The 13,369-nt window shown below is 28.6% G+C and overlaps 1 non-coding gene across 1 annotated transcript; it reads right to left on the reverse strand.

Moving 5' to 3' along the window:
- TRNAL-UAA lies at positions 1 to 83 on the reverse strand. The gene has a single exon. It is a non-coding gene; the product is annotated as a tRNA-Leu (tRNA).
- Positions 84 to 13,369: the final 13,286 nt, after the last annotated feature.

The following is a 13,369-nucleotide window of genomic DNA, read 5'->3' on the forward strand; positions in this document are numbered from 1 at the left end:
TGCTAGCTATGGGGTTCGAACCCATGCGCACTTTTGTGCAGAAGATCTTAAGTCTTCCCCCTTAACCTCTCGGGCAAACCAGCAATTGTTCATAATTTGTGTTTGTTAAATTCTAAACTTTAAAAAAGTTGTTTCCGCTAATGAGATAGGCACTAGAGTTCAATGCGTTCCATAACAGTTCTTTTTAGATCCGTTAAAATGAACTTAGCCTGCCGAACTAGTTCGTCCCATCCTACAAAAAAGATGAGGTGTGCTTTGATTTTTATGGCACGCAAAATCGGCGAGCCAACGATGACCCACCTAGTATGTGTATGTTGTTACTAATATTAGTGTGTGTGTATATATATGCTTTTTCAAACTAATGCTCTAGTATGCTTAAAAGAATTATGGTTATGGAGTAGGTGGAAAATGATCAGTAAACATCAGTGTAATCTAGATGGGAAAAGTGGGAAATTCTTGAATAGAGTGGAAAGTTTAGACCAAAAGTTATAATGTGATAGAAATTCCAAATGCAGATTGATTTTACTAAGGAAAAACTTGATGTAGTAGGCGAAGTGAATGGAAATGCAATTTTATACCTATTAAGTCAACTTTCAGCAGAGATACCAATCATACCATGGAAAAGAAAAGGTGCTAAAAGAGTGCTAAATAAGACCATCTCAAAGATTAAATGTACCTTCTCAAAGGCTTCGTAACCAATTTTGATTCTTAGGTCTTTGTCATTAATAAAGTTCAAGATGTCACAAACAAACTCAGCTGCCCCGGCCCACTTGAGATTCAAAAATAGAGGAAATAGGCAAAAAGAACCAGTTGAGTGAATAACAACACGTTTACTAGAGTACTAGACCTCTTTAATTTCGAAGTAATCCATTCACACTATGCAAGCATTGACAAGATTACTACTCTATACATACAATAATACCAACATGAATTGATCACATGATATTCATTCAAGCAAAATTAATCATCACCAAACCGATGCATTCATTCATCTATACTCAACGACAAGAATTGCATACATAAAAACATGTTAATCTCACTAAAAAGGACGCCAATATAGAAATAAGTAAATATGAAATTTATATCCAAAATCTATATCTATATCTATATATATATAAAAGTAAAATCCTCCTATTTCATTTTCCCGCCCAAACTTTTGTAGTCAAATTAATTAAATATTTTACATATTTTATTGGTCAAATACTTAATAATGCTTATTTGGTAAGCAAATAAAAAATGGAAATTTAGTAATATCAATATTATGAATTAATTAGGAATAAGATTAATTAGGAATATTAATATAATTAATTGATTAGGAATATCAATATAATGAATTGATTAGGGCAATACCTTAAATAAATAAATATATTTTCTTTTTGAAAAATTTTACAAATTTATAATTATCATATTTTTCACCTATAAATACAATGAGTTGATGACTACAAAAATTATAAGTCTTCATTTTATATTGCATCCCTTTTTTCCCACTAGGTCTTCAACCTTGATCATTCAGTTTAGCCGCGTTTCGGAATTAACGGTAGGTTTAGCATCCAAGTAGTTAGATTGGATTAGATACAATACGTTTTTCATGGTTGTATTGTCCAAATTTAATGCTTTTTTTCAGCGAAAAGCTATTCATATCATATACCTAGATTATGATTTATTCTGAATATTTCTACGGTTACTCCAAGTCCATTTCATATATTGATTTTTTGCTTCTATTGAAATTTCATTATCATTGATGAAAGGCAGCCTCATGTGAATCTCGCTTTGAGTGGTGCCTACTCTTGCCCGTTTAAAGGGATGCTGAGTGCTGACTCCTCTAATCTCTCTCTTCATTTTTTTGCTATATTGTCATTGGTCAAGAATTTAAAGTGCCACACGATAAAATGTGTGACTCACGGGTGATTGGAGAATGGGAGTGGTTAAGTTTCTGTTGTAATATACACGACAAGATATAGCAAGAATCGTCTTTAATACACCAATTGACTATTATTATATTCTTCTTAGTTTTTGGCGTTGATTATTGAAGTAATCGGACTTCTGAAGTTCTGATTTGTTAAGTTATTTTATTCTCATGGTGCCGGTTTTGGCAGTTATGAAATCCATGCTCAATAATTGGTAATATTATTGTTCAAATATAATATTAAAAAAAAACTAATTTTAATTGGTAATCTATATTCTATATTAATCTATATTTATATTCTATATTAATTAATAAAAACAAATCCTCCTTTACAAGTTCCCACCTAAACAACTATATATCTATATATCTATATCTATATCTATATCTATATATATATAAAAGTAAAATCCTCCTATTTCATTTTCCCGCCCAAACTTTTGTAGTCAAATTAATTTAATATTTTATATTTTATTGGTCAAATACTTAATAATGCTTATTTGGTAAGTAAATAAAAAATGGAAATTTAGTAATTCAATATTATGAATTAATTAGGAATAAGATTAATTAGGAATATTAATATAATTAATTGATTAGGAATATCAATATAATGAATTGATTAGGGCAATACCTTAAATAAATAAATACATTTTCTTTTTGAAAAATTTTACAAATTTATAATTATCATATTTTTCACCTATAAATACAATGAGTTGATGACTACAAAAATTATAAGTCTTCATTTTATATTGCATCCCTTTTTTCCCACTAGGTCTTCAACCTTGATCATTCAGTTTAGCCGCGTTTCGGAATTAACGATAGGTTTAGCATCCAAGTAGTTTGATTGGATTAGATACAATACGTTTTTCATGGTTGTATTGTCCAAATTTAATGCTTTTTTTCAGCGAAAAGCTATTCATATCATATACCTAGATTATGATTTATTCTGAATATTTCTACGGTTACTCCAAGTCCATTTCATATATTGATTTTTTGCTTCTATTGAAATTTCATTATCATTGATGAAAGGCAGCCTCATGTGAATCTCGCTTTGAGTGGTGCCTATCTTGCCCGTTTAAAGGGATGCTGAGTGCTGACTCCTCTAATCTCTCTCTTCATTTTTTTGCTATATTTTCATTGGTCAAGAATTTAAAGTGCCACACGATAAAATGTGTGACTCACGGGTGATTGGAGAATGGGAGTGGTTAAGTTTCTGTTGTAATATACACGACAAGATATAGCAAGAATCGTCTTTAATACACCAATTGACTATTATTATATTCTTCTTAGTTTTTGGCGTTGATTATTGAAGTAATCGGACTTCTGAAGTTCTGATTTGTTAAGTTATTTTATTCTCATGGTGCCGGTTTTGGCAGTTATGAAATCCGTGCTCAATAATTGGTAATATTATTGTTCAAATATAATATAAAAAAAACAAATTTTAATTGGTAATCTATATTCTATATTAATCTATATTTATATTCTATATTAATTAATAAAAACAAATCCTCCTTTACAAGTTCTCACCTAAACAATTAATAATAATATGAAAAAATGAAAAAGAATGGAAGGAAGCCGTACGCCCAAACAATTAATAATAATATTGGGAAGAAAATTAATAATAATATGGAAATATGGAAAATAATGGAAGGAAATGTTAGCCATGTGAATGTTTTCTACACTCTGAAAAATGGAAAAGAATCAATAAGCAGTATAAGGAAAAGAATCATTAGAATATTTTACTATTAATCTTTTATGGAAGATTTTGCATAAAAAATAGAATAGAATTAGTTATTAATAATTTAGTCTTATTTTACTATTAATCTGTAAGAAAAATTCTGCGTTAAAAAATGTAATAGAATCGGTTATTAATAATTTAGCTTTATTTTACTATTAATCTTTAAGAAAAATTCTGCGTAAAAAAATGTAATAGAATCGGTTATTAATAATTTAGCTTTGTTTTACAATTAATCTTTAAGGAAGATTTTGTTAAAAAAAAAAAATAAAATTAATTATTAATAATATAAATTAAAATTAAAGTACATATATTTTCCTATCCGTATACAATATTACTTATTATTTTACAAAATTTTCAAATAATAATTGGTAATATTATTGTTTAAGTATAATAAAATTTTTAATTTTAATTGGTAATCTATATTCTATATTAATTAATAAAAATAATATCCCCCTCTACAAGTTCCCGCCTAAACAATTAGTAATAATATGAAAAAATGGAAATGAATGGAAGGAAGCCGTACGCCAAAACAATATAGAATAATATTGAGAAGGAAATTAATAATAATATGGAAAAATGGAAATGAATGGAAGGAAATGTTAGCCATGTGAATTTTTTCTACACTCTACAAAATGGAAAAGAATCAATAAGCAGTATAAGGAAAAGAATCATTAAGACATTTACTATTAATTAAAGATTTTGGATAAAAAAATAGAATAGAATTGTTTATTAATAATTTAGCATTATTTTACTATTAATTTTTAAGAAAAATTCTGCGTAAAAAAATGTAATAGAATCGGTTATTAATAAGTTAGCTTTATTTTACTATTAATCTTTAAGAAAAATTTTGCTTAAAAAATGAAATAGAATCAATCTATCTATATATAATTAAAAGTAAAATCATCCTAGCCAAATTTTCTCCCCAAAATTTGAGGCATTTCTGTAATATCATCCATCATTTATATATATATAGATATATATACAACTAATAATATTAATATACTAGGAAATTTGGAATTTATGCATAGTGCATATATAAATTACACCTAATTTATAAAACTAATCAAATGTTAATGTTAATAATAATAAGAAGAATTTTAAAGTCAGAATTATAAATTAGATATTAGGCTAATAATTAATGTATATATATTATATATTATATTTATTATTATTATTATTATTATTATTATTATTATTATTATTATTATTTATTATTATTATTATTATATATAAAAACAAAATCATCCTATTTCATTTCCCGGCCAAACTTTTGTAGTAAAGCTTATTTGGTAAGTGAATCTCAAATGGAAATTAAATAAAATCTACTAATTCGTAATATTACATAATTGGTAATATTATGTATGGTAATATATTCTATAATATAATTGATACTATTATTCTTCAAGTATAATAAAAACCCTATGTAATAATGTAATAATAATAAAATGAACATAAAATTAAAATAACAACAACAACAACAACAATAATAATAATCCAAACAAAACTATATACAAAATAAAATTAAAATTAAAAAGATAAGAAGAAGACAAAGGTGGCTCTCCTTTATAAATGATATGGGATCATTTTGATCCCACATTGAAAATGTTTCGAAAGAGGAGCTCAAGTATTGCCTGCCCATCAATGTGGGCAAGTATTGAGAAGTCCAAAGGCTTTTTTTTTTTTTTTTTTTTTTTTTTTTTTTAGTACTATTGACCCGACAAATTATGCTGTGGAAATGTGTCCACCTTGCAAGGTAGATATGGTTCAAAAAGTGTTCATAATTATGAATATATAGTTAAAAAAATTATGAACATATAGTTCTATAATTATGAACATAGTGTTGTGAACATAATTATGAACATATAGTTATGTAATTATGAATATAGAGATTCAATAATTGTGAATATGAAGTTCAAAAATTATGAATATATATCTTTATAATTATGAACATATAGTTCGGTAACTATGAACATAAAGTTCTGTAATTATGAATATAGAGTTCAATAATTATGAATATTAAGTTCAAAGATTATGAATATATAACTTTATAATAATGAACATATAGTTCAGTAATTATGAATATAGAAGGGAGTACACCTTGCAAGATGGACACGGTTCAACAACATAACTATTCGATTGACCCTGTTACATGTAAACTTTCTCAACCTATTGAAGCCGTCAAAAGGCTTTTATTTAAGAAACCTTATCTTAATGACTTATTATTTTAGTTTTTTTTTTTTTAAATGTATTAGGGGGTTTGAGAAAGATTAACCCAAAAATGTATATGAGTTGTTTTAGTTTTTAGGAGTTTGGAGCAAATTGTTAAGTTATTAAATAATATTTTTGGTGTTTTGATTAAATATAAAATGTTAAACAGACGAATTTCTTAAAATTTTGGCGAATTTGCCAAATAATCAAATTACAATAACAACAACACCAACAACAACAACAACAACAACAACAACAATAATAATAATAATAATAATAATAATAATAATAATAATAATAATAATAATAATAATAATCCAAACAAAACTATATACAAAATAAAATTAATTTTTAAAAAAAAAAAAAAAAAAAAGACAAATGGGAGTTACGGGCTCCCTTTGTAAATGATGTTGGATCATTTTGATCCCACATTCAAAATGTTTAAAAATAGAGAGCTCCTCTATATAAGAGAAGTAATGACCCTCTTACAAACATAATTTTTTGCATATCAATGTGGGCAAGTATTGAGGTGAAAGTTGAAAAAAAGTATTGAGAAGTCAAAAGGTTCTTATTTAAGAAGCCTTAACTTTGTCTTCTTATTTTAGTTATTATTATTATCCCACCTGACTTTATTTCAGCATATCTATAATATAATCACCTTCATTGGTGGCTTTCAAAAAAAAAAATTACAATGATAATAACAATAATAATAATCCAAACAAAACGATATATAAAATAAAATTAAAATTAAAAATAAGAAGAAGACAAAAGGGAGCCCGTGACTCCCTTTGTCTTCTTCTTCTTTATTTTTTTTGTTAATTTTAATTTTATTTTGTATATAGTTTTGTTAAGATTACTATTACTGTTGTTGTGGGAGCTCAATCTATATAAGAGGTACAAACATAATTATTTGTCCATGTGGCAAGTATTGAGAAGTCAAAAGATTCTTATTTAAGAAACCTTATCGTTGTCTTCTTATTTTAGTTTTTTTTTTTTTTAATTTATTATTTATTATTTATTTATTATTAGTGGGGGTTGGGAAAGATTAACCTAAAATGTATGTGTTGTTTTAGTTTTTAGCAGTTTTGAGCAAATTATTGAGTTATTAAATAATATTTTTGATATTTTGATTAAAGATAAATTGTTAAAATGACGAATTCGTTAAAATTTTGACGAATTTGATAATAATAATAATAATAATAATAATAATAATAATAATAATAATAATAATAATAATAATAATAATAAAAATAGCACCTGAACTTGGGACCAATGGGAATCTACAAATACACCAGAGTAAGGCTAATTATGTACGAATTACACAAACAAAACACACAACAATGTGATTTCCCTTATTCCGGTGCCGTATGACGAGTATACCCTTACAGTTCGCTGGGTAAGAGAACGTGCGCGAAAATACTGGAAGAATCTTGATTAATGTGATTCATTGGATCTATCTAATCTAATGGCCTGTAATCATATGACCACACCTAACAACATGGCTGCACTTGATCGCCCATATATATATATATATTACACACACACTAATTAATATTAGTAACATACACATACTGGGTGGGTCATCGTTGGCCCGCTATTTTGCGTGCCATAAAAATCAAAGCCCACCTCGTCTTTTTTGTAGGATGGGACGGACTAATTTTACAGGCTAAGTTTATTTTAACGGCTCTAAAAAGAACTGTTACGGAACACATTGAACTCCAGTGCGCTTCTCATTAGCTGAAAGAACTTTTTAAATTTTAGAATTTAACAAACACAACTTAGAAATAATTGTTTGTTTGCTTGAGAAGTTGTGAGAAGACTTAAGATCTTTTGCACAGAAGTGCGCATGTGTTTGAACCCCATAGCTAGCTTTTTCCTGTGAGAAAATAAGTATAAGGTTTGGTTTTTTAAAAATGCAAACACAATATAATCATTTATATATGATGGTGTTATATTAATATTAATATACACATCACCATAGTTAATCTTTAAAATTAATAATATTAGGCTAATCGCCTTTCTAAATAATGTGAATTTTCATAAGTAAATTTTTTTTTTTTACCATGTTGTATAGAAAGCTTGCAACTGCAGCAAGCTTTCTAAAATTGAGTGGCAGTCTTTGTGTACTTTTTTTTTTTAAATTTCTTATTAGTTATTTATTATATTATTTTGTTATTATATTTATAATATAATATAAAAGTGGGACCACTTTAGAAAGTGAGAGAATATTGCAGAGATGTAGAAAAAATAGTAGAGAATTTACAAATTTGATGATGTGGAAGTGAGATCCATTTTAGAAAGTGAGAGGAATATACTCGGATAAGGATAGCCTTAGTATTTACTTTTGTCCCTTAAGAGAGATCGGGAGTTTGAACCCCATCTCGTATGGAAAAACCAACCTGGACAGCACTTTGCCCCTCAATTGGGCTGGCTCGGCGAGAATGAGGATTTGTCTTAGTACGATACGAGCTTAAAGGTGTCTCCTACACTTATGACTTGCTTAGAAGTCAGAACACCTCGTGGTCTTACCAAAAAAACAACATTAGTATTTACTCTTAATATTATAATTCAAATTAAATTGATTAAATTAAACAAAATCATATAGTATAAAGACCTTTCCGATACATAATTGAGTATGGACCTTTTCATTAAACAAGTTACTTTTTACCTAAGATGAAATGTTTTATGGATAAATATATCATATAGTATATGAAGTTCAGTTTGTGTAGTAAAAATTAAAAAAGAAGTTTGAGGTCTATTGGGTGCTTGGATATGGGTAATAAATAATAAATAAATAATTTTGTGTGAAACAAATTCATTTTTCCATACGGTCTTATACTTAAAAACTTATAAATAAAGTAATTTGTATTAAAAAGTTTTTAAATAAATCACTCATACAATTTGACTCCAAGTAGAGTAATAGAAATACCTAAAAATAATTTGCACAAGCTTAGTTCAATGGTTCAATAATCAATATCAATATTTGAAAAAAGATACCAAGATTTGAACCTCAGGGGTGGCAGTGTGGGGATTATGTCTAAAATAGACAAATCCCTTGTGCGCACCGGCATTTGGCCTTGTCTGTTAAGTCATTTAGTCACCGTGATTTACATCCTCCCAAATGCTCTGTCAGGTCAGGGTGTGGGTCGGGGACCCTTGGGGTTGGAGATGGCAAATTATACCGTGCACCAGGGCGCACAATGCATTGTACGCCCTGGCCCAAAACGGCGTAGTTTTGTACCTTTTCATGTGTTTGCTGTTAACTCATTAAAAAAAAAAAATTCATGTTTCAAATGTACAGAATTGTATAATAGAATACACAGAATTTTATACCTGAATACACAGAATTTTATAACTGAATACACATAATCTTTTTTGAAAAGATAATACACATAATCTAATATAATACATAATATACATAAACTCTTAACATAATACACATAACTCTTAACTCTTTAAAAAAAATCAATGTTTCAAATGTCCAGAATTATATAATAGAATGCACAGAATTTTATACCTGAAAACACAGAATTTTATATCTGGAAACATAGAATTTTATAACTGAAAATTTTCATGTTTCGAATGTACACAATTATATAATAGAATGCACAAAATTTTATACCTGAAATTAACACAACGACGTAGTTTTGGGAGGCGCGGGGCGCACATTGCTATGTGCGCCCTGGTGCACGGGATAATGATTGGTTGGAGATTCAATCTTTTGAGAGAAAAATAAATACCTAAAAAAAAGAATGTAGTAAACAATGTATCAAATATTTATCCATAAAATTAAAAAAAAAAAAAACAAAAAAACAAAAAAAAACAAAAATGCTCTTTGAGGTGTGGCACCCATTGGGGATAGGGATTCAACCTTTTTGGAAAAGAAAAAATACCTAAAAAGAAATAATGTAGTAAACAATTATATAACAACAATGTATCAAATATCTATCCATCTATGCATAAAATAAAAAATAAACAAAAATGTTCTTTGAGGTGTGGGATCCCTTGGTGTTAGAGATTCAACCTTTTAGGAAAAGAAAAAATACCTAAAAATAAAGAATGTAGTAAACAATTATATAACGACAATGTATCAAATATCTATCCATAAAATTAAAAATAAACAGATTTGTTTAATTTACAAATTAGAGTACTATCGATTCTTTTACAATATAGTATATATTTCTCCATACATACTTTTTTCAAACTATTGAAGCATAAAGAATCAAGGGCCACAATTGTGTTGTTTGACCACAAAACATTTATACTATATCCGCAACTCTTTGTAGCCTTGGCTCCGGGTTGGAAGTTGGAACAATGACTTGCCGGCAATACGGACAAGTGGAGTGAGAAACAAGTCACATATCAACGCACCCTACATTGAACCCATGACCACACGGCAGTAGCACTCGAATTTTGTCTCCGACCACATATTCCGTCAGACAAATAGCGCATAACGAAAATGTCTTGTTTTATTCACCTGCGAAAGTAAGCTCTGGCAATGATTTCAAAGTCTTTCTATTCAAACCTTTGATCCGGCGAAACAACCACTCATAAAAAGCATAAAAAGCAACGTATAAAACGGAGATGATAATTGCCCATACAACAACCAAAGCGAACAAGATCGCTAGTTTGATACCATTAAATTTCGATGAATCTAATATTGATGACAGCATGTCGGAAAGGCTGCAAAATACCAGCAAGAGGATGATGCCAACTCAAACTTCTTCAGATTTAATTTATATTATTAATTTTAGAGGGATTTTGGAAACACAAAAATTATTATTTTTAATCATTCGTTTTTGGATATTCCTTTAAAATTTTAGTATTTAGTTACTTTATGATTAATGCCTTTCTTTTTTTTTTTTTGAGAACATGATTAATGCCTTTCTAATTTATATAAAATTTTTAAATTTTTGTCTACATACCTTTTAAATTTTGAAATTTCATACCAAATTAAAATATAAAAATGTACAATATATGATATATTAAAAATTTAGTCCATAAAATAGTAAAATTGAAATTTTTTTTGGGAAGTTTCAAATGTGGATATTTTGTCGAACTACCTACTTAATTGACTTTCATAAAATTGCCATTTTAAATTTCAATGAGTAAACTTATTAATATAAAGATTTAGAAAAATTATTTACTATTATTTCAAATTCAGAATAATTTTTATTCATTCAATTTTGGATATAAATTTCATATTTACTTATTTTTGGTGTACTTATTTATATATTGGCGTCCTTTTTAGTGAGATTAACATGTTTTTATGTATGCAATTCTTGTCGTTGAGTATAGATGAATGAATGCAACGGTTTGGTGATGATTAATTTTGCTTGAATGTATTTCATGTGATCAATTCATGTTGATATTATTGCATGTATAGAGTAGTAATCTTGTCAATGCTTGCATAGTGTGAATGGATTACTTTGGAATTAAAGAGGTCTAGTACTCAGTAAACGTGTTGTTATTCACTCAAGTGGTTCTTTTTGCTATTTCCTCTATTTTTGAATCTCAAGTGAGCCGGGGTAGCTGAGTTTGTTTGGGACATCTTGAACTTTATTAATGACCAAGACCTAAGAATCAAAATTGGTTAAGAAGCCTTTGAGAAGGTATATTTAATCTTTGAGATGGTTTTATTTAGCACTCTTTTAGCACCTTTTCTTTTCCATGGTATAATTGGTATCTAAGTTGACTTAATAGGTAGAAAATTGCATTTCCATTCACTTTGCCTACTACATCAAGTTTTTCCTTAGTAAAATCAATCTGCATTTGGAATTTCTATCACATTTTGGTCTAAACTTTCCACTCTATTCAAGAATTTCCCACTTTTTCCATCTAGATTAGACTGATGTTTACTGATCATTTTCCACCTACTCCATAACCATAATTCTTTTAAGAGTTAATTACCGAAATAGTCCCTTGACTATAGTGAAATTACTAATTTGGTCCTTGACTATTTTTTTAACCAATTAAGTCCCTCAACTTTAAAAATCTTAACCAATTTGGTCTTCCGTTTGTTTGACCGTTAGTCAACTGTTAACTTGGGACTAAATTGGTAATTTTGCTATAGTCAAGGGACCATTTTGATAATTAACTTTAGGGGTGGGCAATTCGGTTTAATTTTCTCGAACCAAACCGTACCAAACTAGTTAGATTCGGTAGTATACCGAACAACCGAACGGTAATAGATTCTTGTATACCGAACGGTTCGGTAAAATCTCGAACCAAATTGAATTGTTCGGTAAAAACTGAATCGAACAGAATACCGTTTGAACTTTGGATTGCTATTTTGTTATATATTAGACTTTGGATATGGACTATGTAAACACCATAACACATAATATAGAACTTTTGATAACAAACCATAAAGGAATCAAATAAAACATTTACGAGAGATACCCGTGAGAATATGAGTTGAACGGAGCAAGAGACTTGGATTTACTTTTTATTTATTTATTTATTTATTATTATTATTGAATATATTTTTTAAAAATCAAACGGTATTCGGTTCAGTTCAATTTTTTACCGAACAATTCAGATCGGCTTTTTATCGAACCGTTCGATATACAAGAATCCAATACCGTTCGGTTGTTCGGTATATTACCGAACCAAACTAGTTCGGTTCGGTTCGATTCGAGAAAACTAAACCGAATTGCCCAACCTTAAAATTAATTACCAAAATGATCCCTTGACTATAGCGAAATTACCAATTTGGTCCCAAGTTAACGGTTGACTAACGGTCAATCAAACAGAGGACCAAATTGGTTAAAATTTTTAAAGTTGAGGGACTTAATTGGTTAAAAAAAAACAGTCAAGGACCAAATTGGTAATTTCGCTATAGTCAAGGGACCATTTTAGTAATTAACTCTTCTTTTAAGCATACTAGACCTTTAGTTTGAAAAAGCATATATATACACACACACTAATATTAGTAACAACATACACATACTAGGTGAGTCATCGTTGGCTCGCCGATTATGCGTGCCATAAAAATCAAAGCACACCTCATCCTTTTTGTAGGATGGGACGGACTAGTTCAGCAGGCGAAGTTCATTTTAACGGATCTAAAAAGAACTGTTTCGGAACGCATTGAACTCTAGTGCATATCTCATTAGCGGAAACAACTTTTTAAAGTTTAGAATTTAACAAACACAACTTTTCAACAATTGCTGGTTTGCCCGGGAGGTTAAGGGGGAAGACTTAAGATCTTCTGCACAAAAGTGCGCATGGGTTCGAACCCCATAGCCAGCATCTTCCCTATGAGAAAAAAAATTGTGTGTCTTGTGGGTTCAAGCCACAGTGGTGGTGATATTATGAACAAATAGAGTAATGAGTATTAAAAAAATATACACATCAACATAGTTAACCTTTAAAATTTACTCTTAATTTTATAATTCCAATTAAATTGATTAAAGGGGAAACAACACTTTTGGCCCCTCAATTGTTTTACTTTTGGAAATTTAGTCCCTCTCAATTGATTTGAATAAATCTAGTCCCTTAATTGTTAATAATGTACC

Source organism: Ipomoea nil, unplaced genomic scaffold (genome assembly GCF_001879475.1).
Source record: "Ipomoea nil cultivar Tokyo-kokei standard unplaced genomic scaffold, Asagao_1.1 scaffold1262, whole genome shotgun sequence".
In the NCBI taxonomy this organism is placed as follows: Eukaryota; Viridiplantae; Streptophyta; class Magnoliopsida; order Solanales; family Convolvulaceae; genus Ipomoea; species Ipomoea nil.